This window comes from Aethina tumida, chromosome 1, assembly GCF_024364675.1.
Source record: "Aethina tumida isolate Nest 87 chromosome 1, icAetTumi1.1, whole genome shotgun sequence".
In the NCBI taxonomy this organism is placed as follows: domain Eukaryota; kingdom Metazoa; phylum Arthropoda; class Insecta; order Coleoptera; family Nitidulidae; genus Aethina; species Aethina tumida.
The window spans coordinates 46,914,023-46,927,901 of NC_065435.1; the positions used below are offsets into that span (position 1 = coordinate 46,914,023).

The 13,879-nt window shown below is 32.1% G+C and overlaps 1 long non-coding RNA gene across 1 annotated transcript; it reads right to left on the reverse strand.

The window, feature by feature from the left end:
* Window positions 1-402: 402 nt before the first annotated feature.
* Window positions 403-995, reverse strand: LOC126264391 (uncharacterized). Its single transcript, XR_007547102.1, has 2 exons — window positions 739-995; window positions 403-686 (listed from the first exon to the last, which is right to left on the reverse strand). It is a non-coding gene; the product is annotated as an uncharacterized LOC126264391 (long non-coding RNA).
* Between the last annotated feature and the right edge of the window lie 12,884 nt (window positions 996-13,879).

Below are 13,879 nucleotides of genomic sequence, written 5' to 3' on the forward strand. Positions count from 1 at the left end.
TGAGAAGTTGGTTGAGATGAGGTTTCGTTTGTTCCCAGAGCTACATGAAAAACCCCTGTTTCTACTAAAAATGTAATAAGTTCAATTTTAACTTTAAGATCACATACATTCTATCACTGAACAATGAGGACGAGTGATTTTTAGTAAGTCGATGTTTAGTTTTTTTCTGTTTTATGTTAAAAAAAATATTCAACGACCACTACTGTATATATAAAAAAAATATTCTCATTTTAATTTTAACAAACAAGAGGTTTTAAACACTTTAAGAATATTTGTTAACTAAAATATTATTTTGATCAGGAAAGTAACTTACTTTTTTAATTGATTATTAGGTTCACCAATCTAAAAATAAGCTTCCATAACCTTAAATACTACTAGAATACTAAAATATATAACAATAACATTTTTTTACATACCACTTTTATTACAATATATGTACTATACATAAATTTAAATCGAGTCAATACAGATTAATATCAAATTTTTACAAACCAAATTATTACAACAATTAATTTAAGACATTGTGGTAGATTTGTACAATCCGTGAAGATCTAGCGCCTTTTCCCGGAAATTATTGAATACTTCTTATTCGCAGCCTGAACGGTCTTGATGAATTCGAGCAACTGGTTAAGTTTAACCAAGCAGTTGTTGCATATTTGTTTAGGTAATTGCTCATGTTCGTTAACCTGTTAAAATTGCCAAAATTTGACAAGTGTATATTATGAAAATAAGTCTCACCTGAAGGTTGACACAGATAAGTATTATCTCCTTGATGGTTGGTCCAGGGACGTCAGATTTGAAAATGTTATGGCAAACTTCCGAAAGTTGGCCACACGTACGGCACAAGTTGTGGGTGTAAGCCATTATGTTAATTAAAAAAAAAATATGCTGGAATATTCAACGGACACCATAATTTGTTTGAGCATCAATTGAAAAATAGCAACCGTTGTTATGGAGTTTTCAAACAAAATTCAAAATACATTTGATTTATAACGTGAACGATGAAATAATCAACAAAAGCCACCCAAAAAATTTATTTACAAAAATTGTTTTATTAGTTACAAACATTATCAATTGTTTTTTAACAATATGAATAATATCAATTGCTGGTAACGTGCGTGATTAAATATTTCATAAGCCGCAAAACATTTTTATTAACAATCTGTACTGCCATTGTAAAATTTCTGATAAAATCATAAAAAATGCTTTTTTATATAGTGCAATTATTGAAAAATATCGTATTTATATTTATATAGGATTCAAATATATTAACTAGGAATATACAGGGTGTCTACTATAGGAGGGTCACTTCTTTATCTTTTGATGTTGAATTGCTGAGAACAATTTGTTGTGCTATTTACAACTGGTACCTTTATTGCAAAATTAAGTAACATGAAATTTTGTTGCATGTGAGCAAATTCAGACTCACATTGAAAATAAAGTTTTTTTGCTAAAAGGTAAGATTCAGTAAAATTTACAATATTATTAAAAGCTTGGAACACGATCATATGATTCTTAAAATTAATTATTTTTATTTAATTATTAATGAGATATAACGAACAAAGTTGATTATATATATAAAATTTGATTTAACCATCAAAAACAAATCAGAAAGTTTCGTCCGTAACAGTTCAGTAACTCATATCTATTAAAGTGCACCCTGTATTTATATGCTGATTTTGTTGTTTTATACAAAAATATTTTTTTTCTATATAAAAGACAATTCGAGTTGTGCACGTAAATCAATTAACCAGCAGTATTAAAGTAAAACTTTGTAAGTAATGATAATGTCCCTGCCGGGCTATAATTAAACTAATAAATAAGAATAACTTTATTAATTAAACTGAGTAGTTCGGTGCACTTCGATGCGGCATCTAAATGTATAAGTGTAATGGCCCAGTTTAAAGTACAAATTGGAGCAAAACATGTGCTATACGAAACCGCAAACAAATTCTACGCTAAAGTTTATTAAAACACGAACTGTTCCATAATCTATTACAATTGTTATTGCAGGAGCCGTGAGGAACGATACGACTAATTTGACTACAAGACCAACCGATTAGGATGATGAACAACTTTAATAAGTCTAAAACTAGTTCGGGAGTTAATAATTGACGTGCCTGCACTTCGGATTCGGGATGAATAAACTTTGGCGGAGATCTAAAGAATTTATGCAACATATTGTTTGATTGTTTAAAACTAGTTCAGCAATTAATTATTGACGATTTGCACTTTGCTATTTGGCACATGATATAAAAAATGTATACAGTATATTGTTAATTATCTTCGGTTATTGGCCTTTTAAATATTACAAAGCAACGTTTCATTTCTTGTAAAATATTTATTTCCATAAAATGCATTTTGTGAATTTAAGCACATTTGATTCAATTCATTCTTAATTTATCTGTTATTTAATAGCATCGTAAAATACCTCAAGGAAAGCTTTCTTCTGAATATTTTGATGTAATAATTGCAATTTTGGAACTCAATTTGAGTGGATAACAATAGCTCAGCCTCAAAATTTGGAGGATTTGCTAATGCTGGTAGAGAAGAATGGCGAACTGTGAATGAAGAATTTATTCTTTTACTACCAAATACTTATTGGAAACTGTTAGCAGTTAATATTCTGTTTTTTATAATTTTAATTAATTTTGTTTTACTAATTTGATGACATTAGTTTTATTACTGGTTTATTGAGATTAAAACTTATTTTAATAATATCCAATTGTGATTGTATTGAAATAACTCAAATTATCCACTTCAAAAGATTTATTTATAGAGAAATTTGGAATTCCAAATGTTTATTTATAAACAGAAAATTTGAAAATATAAGTTTTATTTTAAGGCAACGTTCTGAACCATAAAATTTCATATTATGAAAATAACTAACCAACGAGATTTGTCTATAAAAGTTATACAAAAGAATTTTGAGAGCGTTATTATGGCACAATAAAAGTTGAAAGATAATCAAATTAGTGGAATTTACGAAATACATGTTTCACTGCTTTACCCAGAAATGTAATGATTAACTTATCGTTGTACAAAATGTACACTACCAAGATAGAAATCTAGAAAATCAAATCAATTAATTAAATAGAGAGGTAGAAATCCAAGTTATCTGTGTGTGTTAAGTTTACAGACGAAATGTTTTCAGTCATCAGATCCTGATGGGCGACAAAGATATGTCTCGGTTCATTCGGTCGTCAGGAGTGATAAGCCTTTGTCTCCTGTCCCGGTCCACCGTCTCCGGCTGTAAAGTTCAACCTTCCGGACCCAATCAACCCCTTCTTTGTCCGTAAAATGCTTTCAGAATTTTAGAATGCTCAAATTTGCAATTTGCTCCTACAACGTCCGCACCCATTCGTTTGTTCACCAAGCTGTGGGATTTAATGTCATGTGTGGTATTTATTTTGAACTGGAAGCGCGACAGTCCGGCGTTTCAAGTATTCAAGTACAAACAAACCCGACTCTTAAACACCAAAGAGAAATTCCAAATATGCAGATCGGCACGGTTTTAAAGGATATTAAAAGTTTGCTTCCATTGACGGTAATCGAGTCGTTGTTGCAGTCACATTTCGACTGACTTGAAACTTACAATTGTATTACATACATTACAGGAAGCACCTTTGAAAGTTTACGTTAAGCTTTATTTTAATTAATTTGTCTTTTAATAACGTTATGAAATTTGATATAAATTGTTTAAAATGGCTTAATGGATATTCCCGTTTGTTGTGCATCTGACATAATTAATGAGTTATGTAATTAGCTAATTGAAACTTTATTTAACATAATTAACTTTTTGTCAGTTCAACTGGAAGTTGAACTTCATGTAACGCAGTCGAAAATTGTGAATACGTAAACATATGTATAGCTTGCATTAAAATTAACACAATACGATAACCTTCATTCAATCCAAAAAAGGTTTTAATTAATTATCACGATTCAGGTACACATGATACGAAACATTAGTTGGAGTTGCACGCTCGTCCCTTGCAGAAAATTATATTTCGACGGATGATTTTATGTTATCCTCTTCATACGTCCATCCTATGTACTGTTCGTTATTAATTTCCTGAAATTAATTGACGCTTCGACTTGCCCTGAAGGTGTCACGAGTACACATTCGCTGGCAGCTTACATTCCCTAACACATTTTGACGGTGTCTATTTCTCCGGAGGATATCATATTAAAGTGAATACTGTCGGTGGCTCGGAAACCGCAACTTTCAAATCCATTGAGAAATCATATTCGAAACTTCGCGATATTTGCAAATCGTTCATGAAAATTTAAGAACCCGCCAACAATATTTTATTATGTGGACTGACATTTCAATTTTATTGCGCCCCCTGAATTTTTTCATAAATGAATTATGTTCGTCTCAGCCGCACATTCTTCCAGAAGGCGGCGAAATTTTGATTGATGTGCCTTAATAAGAAAAAAAATAAGACAATAATGCATTTGTCTCGCACGTTCGTCGACACATAACATTCTTTCGCGTTATGTCGCACTCGTTCGCGATCGGTTGAATGGTGATTTGTAGTTTAATTATTGAAATTGCTTTATAATTACTTGAATAAAATATGTTTGAGACAAAATAATTGCTTCGTTGCATGACTTAAGTTCGAAACATTCATCTGATTGCATTTGCTCTACATTAACTAAATTGTATGTGAAATAAGGCTTTAATGTTTAAATTAGAAGATGATTGATGTTAATTAGGGCAATCATTTTTTACTGTGTAATTTAAGGCCTAAATATCAAAAATCGGGGTCGTAAGGGGTTTAATAAATGAACACGAATTGTCTACTTAAAATTTTAATGCCATTTTTATTGCGCCATTGAAATAAGAGTAATTGCCTACTTAAATAAACTTTTTATCCCCTTTTAGCACTGCAATATAAAAAAAAATTGGGATTACAAAAGAAATTAAGTAATATTTACGCATTAATAAAATATACATTGCGTTTGAAATGATTAATTTTCATTTTTATCAGAGCTGGGAAAGTGTCAAAGATCCTTATCGACAGGGAAGTTCATGTTTCAATTGCTATCTAATATTAATAGAGATGATGATAACATGGCATATTTGTCAATTAAGATTAGACAGAGTGAATTATTATAGGGATATGCATCAGGTTAATTGCATTCTAATCTTATTAAGTTAATGCGGAGTTAAATGCCCAATTTGCATATTTGAATTCCGCAAATAATACGTATATTTACCCTAATGTCAAATATCGTGAAGTTGTCGAGGCGTTCTTAAGACTGCTAATGTTGTTCGTTATTGTAAACGGTTAGTCGGGGGTAGTCAGATTACTCTGTTAACATTAAAAGGGGCCAAGTTTGCTGCTAAATTAATTAAGCCCAAATTAAAATGTTAACAGTAATTTAGTAAACTTGTAAACTTTTAATATACTTCTACGATGTTGGGGAAAAATATTTTATTTTGAAATTGTGTTCCGGACATACGATACCAACAAATACTTCAGTTTGTTTTTCATCTTACAATCTTGATTTTCGATCAAATATTTTGATAATAGTTAAGCTCTTATAAGCTGATCTAAAAAAGTTAAGCATATTGGCTTATTTTAAAACTACATGATTATTTATTAAAAATTAAAATTGGAATAAAAGAAATAAATATCAATAAGAAATTAAACCGAATTTATTTTACATAATAAATAAGAAATTTTAAATACACCATTTTTTAATATCGATATTACAGCTTGTACCCTACGTAGCATACTTCTTATCAGGTTATCCATGTAATTTTGATCCAAAGCGTCCCATAATTCTGTAAGAAGTAATTAATGATATTCCAAGCATATTCCAGGCATTTTCTATGCAATTTAGATCAAGCCACAAGGCTAGTAAGGGCACATTTTCAATTTGGACATTTAGAAAAATACCACCCCAAACCATTATGTATCCACCATGGTATGTAACTTCTTGCACATAATGTGAATTTATTTTTTGTCTTGAAGGTCTCCCGTCTCGTACTGACCTTCTATCACTAAATACTCCAAATCTGCTTTCATCTGTAAACATCACAGTATGCCATTCTTCATGCCACCATTCTCTTTCCTGATACCAAGTTAATTTCGCTGCACGATGGACAGGCTGGAGGCGTAGTCGCCTTACGGGTCTCCTGCAACGGAGTCCTGCAACATTTAACTGATTTAAAACTGTCCATGGACTTGGATTATGTCCAATAGCCAAAACCGGATCTTGTCTAAGTAGTGTTCAGTTTCTTATTGGGTCCGCTGGTGCTTCTCTGATTAATAATTTGTCTTCCTCGTCAGATGTAACTCTTGGTCGACCTTCTCTAGGCTGATCTCGCACATGTCCGGTCTCTAGAAACCGTTGATAGAGTCTACAGACTACGTATTGGTCAACATTAAATGCAACGGCCATAACAACTTGTCTTGAGCCAGCTTCTGACAAATCACGTCTCTGCATGATTTTAAGAAAAGGCAGTAAAAATTTATTTTTAAATCTTGAACAGGCTTAAAATTAAACTGAATATTAATTATTATATTATTATATTATTTTATTATTGTTATATTTTCAACTGAAACCCATGATTAGTTTTTCGACCTTGTTATTTTTTGACTAAGGTTTTATAGGTTTCATTTTAACGTTTCTTTTCTCAAATAATCAACGTATACAGGGCATATAAAATATATTATTAAATTTATATTAAATGTATGTAAAAATGTATTAATAAAATTTATTTTCGACAAATGATTAAAAAATTATATAAACACAGCACACATAGTAAATAATCGATTTAAATTCACAGAGGACAATCAAAACTATAAAAAAGTTGCTATAACTTTGTCCAATAAAAAATAAAAGTGCACAATTTTTTAAGAATAAAATTAAATTGATCAGTTGCATAGTAGGAAAAATAATAATAGAAAAGCAATAAACATTATATGTAGATCAATTCAAATATATTTTAATAAGTTGCTATAATTATGGTCACTAGTGTATATTTGTATAAGTTTTGATGACGATATTGAAGGTAGTTGGGTATTTTTAAAGGTAAAAGTTTTAGCTCGTTGCTCTACAAATAGAATACTCGAATTAGAAAAACTAGGACGTTGATGTTCTTACTGTTAGAAGTAGTTTTAGATCGGGATTACAGGATCAAGCCGCAAAACTTATTTACTTATTTGAAACAGGTACAAATAATTTAATGTAGTGAAGTAGTTAACGAAAAATAAAATAAATGAACAGCACCAGTTTACAGTTTAAAACGAACCGGCCAAGTAATTACGCTGTAAGCGAGGAAGTTAATAAACAAACAAATAAAACACTATTATTAATAATAATTACCTAAAAATCATCAAACAAAGTTAATTTAATGAATTTGATCCCACTTTTGTTGTTAAAACGTTCATTAAAAGTTTTAATTATTCAAACGAGCTTTTTGACAAAACAACGGCCTTTAATATGCGAGATCACTTTATTCACTTAGTTTTCTAAATCAGTCGGTTTACATATTGAATCCCTTTCGGATCTGTAATCTGGCCTCTAATTTAACAAAGTTGGTGTTTTTCAATGGCATATTGAATAAACATCCCTTTATGGCGGTGATTTTAATTTAAAACTTTTGTATTTTTACGTGCATAATAAATGTTTGTTATTTTTTTGGAAAGCTTTTATATTTAAAAATTGTTAGTGCAAATAACAAATACACAGTACTGTCAATAGGTGATTAAATAAATATTGCTGTGCCGGAATTAGATTGTATTAGCAGTGCATGTCGTGAATTGCAATTATTAAATAGGAAGCTGTAATCCCGCGGTTACGTTCAGTATACTGAATATTGACAAAACGAGGATGATACAATAACAATAACACGATATAAATCCCAGGGTTTTCCCATAAACGCGTAATTGGAAGCAATATTGAGCTATATTTAATATTAAATCATTTGCAATTGGGATTGTCTGCTTTGCCAGTATGTGAATTAGAGGAGCTTTACAAACAGACTGTGATTTACAATTTAACATCTGGCGGAGTGGAGCCCAGATGTATCTACCTGGTGTAATTTAAGCAGCTAAAGCGTTGGTTGTTGATTTAATCGTTACCTGTTCCGCATTTTTGGCTGATGCGGCAAATGCCGGTACCCCCATTTCCGCATTCAGTCCTGGTGTTTAATTAAAAAATTATTATGGCATAGCGAAACTTTTCCACAATTTTCTGTTTTTGAGAGACCTTCATTTAGTCTTAATTCCGTTTTATTGGCTAGTTTTGTTCGAAATTGCGGAACGGCAAATTTTAAGTAATTGTTTTTTTTGTCTGTTATATCTAGTACCCACAATGTACAACCGCACAATGTAATTGTTTCGGGTGCTTCATTCGTCAACGATTGTCGAGTTATGCGGACGTGGACTGTTTATAAATTTTTAATAACACAGAAAAACGTTAAAGGCTTCGAAAAAGTTGGGTAATTAATCATTTGATCTTAATTATAAATAATGTAATTAGTTGCAAAAATGTTATGGTGTCACTGTCAAGTTTTGTTAGACACTGTGATATATTGCCAGTATTAAAAATAATTGACAATAACCTATTTGCCTAGAGGATAACGGATTAATTGTATAATCCAATATTCAGATAATCGGTTGACTAAATATGCCAATGACAGGATAATTGAATAGTTCGATTAAACCTTCTAATGATGATTTTTAATTAAATTAGAACATAACATTGCACTTTATGGTAGTCACACGTTGTTCATTATGTCGGATTTAAATCCTGCAGAAAATTATTCACTCGAAATCGATAAATGTCTACAAATTGAAATATATGTTTGGTGCAAGATCTACAATAGGAAGTCTGCGATTTGATGTGGCAGAAGTTTTCTTATCATTCAAACACACGTATCAGCACACGTATATATTAATAATTTACTGCGGATGGAATGGATGTAACAGCAAGAGTTTCCATATAACACAACAAGATAAACATGCGACAAAATAATTACAAGTTACCAGGCGACTGTGACTTAAAACTTGTTCATTTATTAAATAGCAAACACAAAGTGAAACCTCTGATATGTAGCCGACAAAAACTTCGTTAAAATTTTCCTTATCTGGCCCGAAGCAGGCGAAGAGCACGGTGTAATATTTGCGCAGTTTCCATAGCTGTAACAAATCCATTTTCAACATCTATGTAAAATTACACTTGTTGCAAACTTATCCTTATATATTACTGTTAATGTCCTGTAATATGGGTTAGTAATGTAAACCGCGGGAATAGAATTCCGCCAAGATGTAATACGCTTTTCCTCCAGTAAACTGGCCAATGATTCCGTTAGGATTTAGGTGGAACACCGCACTGTACATTAGTCGCTGCATTCTCATCCGGAAACTGGCACATATTAAGATAAACTTTCGCGGACCACTCTTTAATTGTGATTTATGTGGGACGTCTCATTATTTGGGAAATGGCTAAATTGCCGCAAGACACTTTGGACAGTGGTAATTCTGTTTGGGAACTTATGTCTCGTGCTATACATGCATGAGTTGCCCGTTTTATGGTGTTGCAACAATGTGGACGAAAAATGCATTTTTACATTTTAGAAACCATTAATATGGTTATAGAGTATGAGTATTTTCGAGGTGAAGGATTATATTAGGTACTGAAAAAAGTAATAATATTTTATATCATATTTTAACATTTTTGTATTACTGTGTATATATTATTTGAATTTTTTTTATTTTATGCTGTTTTATTTTTTCTACATTGTATTTAAGAGGTTTGAGATAAAAATGTAAACCATTGATATAATACATACAAATTTGAGTTAAAGTAAATTACTTTATTTTCCTTGTTGGTATAAAAGAGGCAATGTGTGCACTGAAGATGAACAACGTCAATCTGTACCAAGGAGAAAATTTGAAAATAAGTCAGTCACCTAACTGTGACGAATTAACCATTCAAAAGAGCGTTCATGAGATGAAATCATGCAGAAACGTGATTTGTCAGAAGCTGACCGACATCGTGCTGTAGGAATGCTTCAGGCTGGCTCAAGACGAGTGGCTGCTGCGAGATCGGCCTAGAAAAGGTCGACCAAGAGTTACATCTGACTGGGAAGACAGATTATTAATCAAAGGAATACGAGAGGACTCAACAAGAAACTCCACAGTTCTCAGACAGACCTGATTTTGGCTACTGGGCGTCATATAAGCCCAAGGACAGTTTTAAATCGGTTAAATGATGTAGGACTCCGTTGCAGGAGATCTATAAGCCTGTCTATCAAGTAGTGAGATTAGCTTGGTGTCCGGAAAAATAATTGTGGTATGAAGAGTGGATTACTGTGATGTTTACAGATGAAATCAGATGTATTAGTATTTAGTTATAGAAAGTCAGTAAGAGTCTGGAGACCTCCAAGCCAAAGAATAAATCTACATTATGTGCAAGAAGATTTCGCATGCCAAGATGGGTCCATAATGGTATCGGGTGGTATTCTTCTAGGACATCATCGATAACATTATCGGTATAATTTGGAACCAAATTTTCAAGTTTTTGACGACAATGTTAGACCATATAGAGCTAGGGTTGTCCTCAGCCATTTAGAAAATGTCCCAATTGAGCGTCTGCCCCTACCAGCCTTGTCGCCTGATCTGAATTGCATAAAACATGCCTGGGATACGCTTGGAATATCATCAATACCTTATCAGCCTCGTGCGCATACTACCAGAGAATTAAGACAACTTTTTCCAGAATTATGGGACGCTTAGGGTACAAGCTGTAATAGGAAGCGGAGACGGAATTACTCGATATTAAAAAAAAATGTGTAATTTATATGTGGTAACAATATTTATTTTGTAAAATAAACATTAAGTTGTCCTTAATTTTAATGTCTTAGTGATATTTGTATCTCTTATTACAATTCTACCATTACAATTTTAATTTTTAATAAATAATCATTTAGTTCTAAGATAAAAAATGAGAAAAATAAAATTGGGCGTTTGACAATTGACAATTTTCAAATAAAAAATATTTTAGACAAGTTAAACGTTAAGTATAAATTACAGCATTAGTAAACAATTCAAATAACTAAAATAGGACACTCGTCATTTGAAAGAAAATTATCTTCCAGATAATCTTTATATATTTATCTTTACTAAATATAATATGAAACTACTTTTTGCTACACCAATTTTTCATATTCAATTGTACGAAGGGATCGACAAATTAATTAGAAGTGTTACATATTAAATTAAAAGTTTCGCCAGCGTTTAAATTAAAGGTATTAAAAGTTGGATAGCACTGCTGGAAGAATTAGGTCAGCAGAAATTAACCTAATTTTTTTTTTGCTTGCACTTTATGTTATTTAGTTTGCGGCTGTGGTATTTGCACGTCATACTTCAAAGTGATATTTGATTTACATTATTTGTATAGGTGAAAGATTAATACGAGAAACGCAAAATTGAAATTGGGTTAAAGTTTTTTTTTCGCCTTCATCCCATATCCGTGTAACAAAAAACCACCTTTGATCAGTCGTCTATTTCCAATGGTAAAAGTAATGGCATTGAAGATTTCCCGATGCGGTGCGTGACTGATTCAGTTTTTGTCCGAGGTCCCAACTTTTTCTACATTTACCTCATTGATTTGATATGTATTTATTTTGATGTTATACACGCCTCGCTCGATGTTCACCCTTTTATGTATAATTTATTTTTTGTCATTGTCTGTCACTCCATACTTGATCAATGATCATTAATCTTAACAAATATAAAAACGTCTTTTATGTTGTCACACTTTATTAGACACATAAATTCAGATGCGTTCCTCCATAAAAAATAGCTAATTACAGGCATTCGAATAAAATATTTATCTGATATCAATCCACGAGAATGTGAAGCGAACGAAATTGACAAATTTTCTGAAAAATTTACTTTAAATAATGGCAATTCGAATGCAAGAAGTAGTCAAAAAAGGAATTCCAATGAAATTCCGAATAGACTCGAATGCTGAATACATCGAAATAAGTACATTCGAAACCGCAGTAATAAAATGCAATTCGCCAAAGCTGTATCGAGTCTACAATTTGTAAATTTGCCCGAGAAGCCATTTACTTACCAACATTATAGAATATTGTAAGAGCAAACCGATAATCTAACCTCGTACAACGAAAATGCCGCAATAACGACGTTATAAACAATCCATTAACAAATCTCTTTGATATCCAATAATATTAACAATATTGCGGCTATTCCGGTATTGATTTTTCAAAAGACCCTTACGAAATTATTAGGATTACGCTTATTTGGCCCAGATTTAATTTTACAAATGGGATTTTGTCACTTATTTATTTTCGTAAGCTTGTTTTGTGTCAGAGCATATACATAATTTTTTATAATTTTTTTTAAGTAACAAAAATGTTATAAGAAATGTCTCACATTAGTATAATACATAACTATTATGTACATACACATTATACATTCGTGATTTTAGTTCGACGGTAGCATATAGCAGTACATTTCCGATAAATATTGACAGTCAGGTTAATGGACATGCACCAAATTAGTTTGTCTAGTCCTACACAGAAGCCGAACCAACACGAAATTACAACTCAAATGAAATAAATCTATTTGTAAACCAATGAATTTATGTGTGTGTATAATACGTTTTGAAAGTAGCTGAAAAATTCACAAAAGCTTGCGCAACCGAAAAAGTTGTTGTGTAACCTAAGGAAGAAGGAACTTTTAAAATGTTGCGATTGTGTAGACACGTAAATGTTTTCCTTGATTTTTCCAGTCACTTTATTAGCTTGTCCTTACACAAATTGCAGTCTCCTGGGTAAACAGCGCCCCTAAGCAAAGTTTGCTTCAGGACGAAGAAAAGCTCATCTGTTGTTATAATAAACACCGCGGTATTAATCGAATAAAGTTTATTTGTCGTTAAAGTGGTATAACAGAGAGCCAAAGATCAAGTAGACTTTGGGCTAGAGATAAAACTTAAAAGTGGTTGAGGCTTTAATTAGGCGCCTTGGGGGGATCCCCGGAAATCCAACGAGAAACAGACAAATCGCAGCCAGCCTTCGAGAGATTTATAGAGGCTTTCCGCAATTTCATTATAATTAAGAAAAGTCAATTAAGCCATCCATTAAAAAGTATTACTAGAATATTTGGTTGAAGGCAAAACCACTTAACGTTGGAACACAGGTTCAAAGAATAACTACGGAGTCCTTTCATTGCGATTATCGCATTTCAACGGGGATAACTGGAAACCAGGTATTTACACCTAAAATTATTTTTTGAACCCGGCTATCTATCACTGTTAACGGGGTTTAATGACGAGCCTCATTTTTGTGCAAACGACATCACATTTTATTCGTGTTTTGCCCTAATTGAGTGTTAAATATTCGAACAAATGTTTTTCTACACTCTTCTTAAATCGCAGTTTGAAATACTAGACCGTTATTCGGCGTAAATGGCGCATTCAAGTTTATTAATTATATATTCTCCACACATTTATCTACGCCCGAAGCAACCACGAACAATGTAGACTATCAAAATGTACTATTAATCATTTAAAATTATTACGTCCGATTTGACACTGGGTATGATTCGTGAACTGTGAATAACGGTGCAATATTCACTTTAGCAACTAATGCAGCCCACACAAGTAATAATCCGGGACGAGTAGGACAATCGAATGGGGTGGTGTAATAAAGTAAACCCTCTCAATGTTGCCAAGTACGTGACCAAATCGCATCTAGGATTTATGCATTTTCAACGATACCGAGATAATTTATTTTACGATAATACGATGACAATATATTGGATTTCGGCCCGAATAACTTTCATGCAACTGATAATTCAGGGGTCGGAAAATGTATAAAAGAGAACTGGGA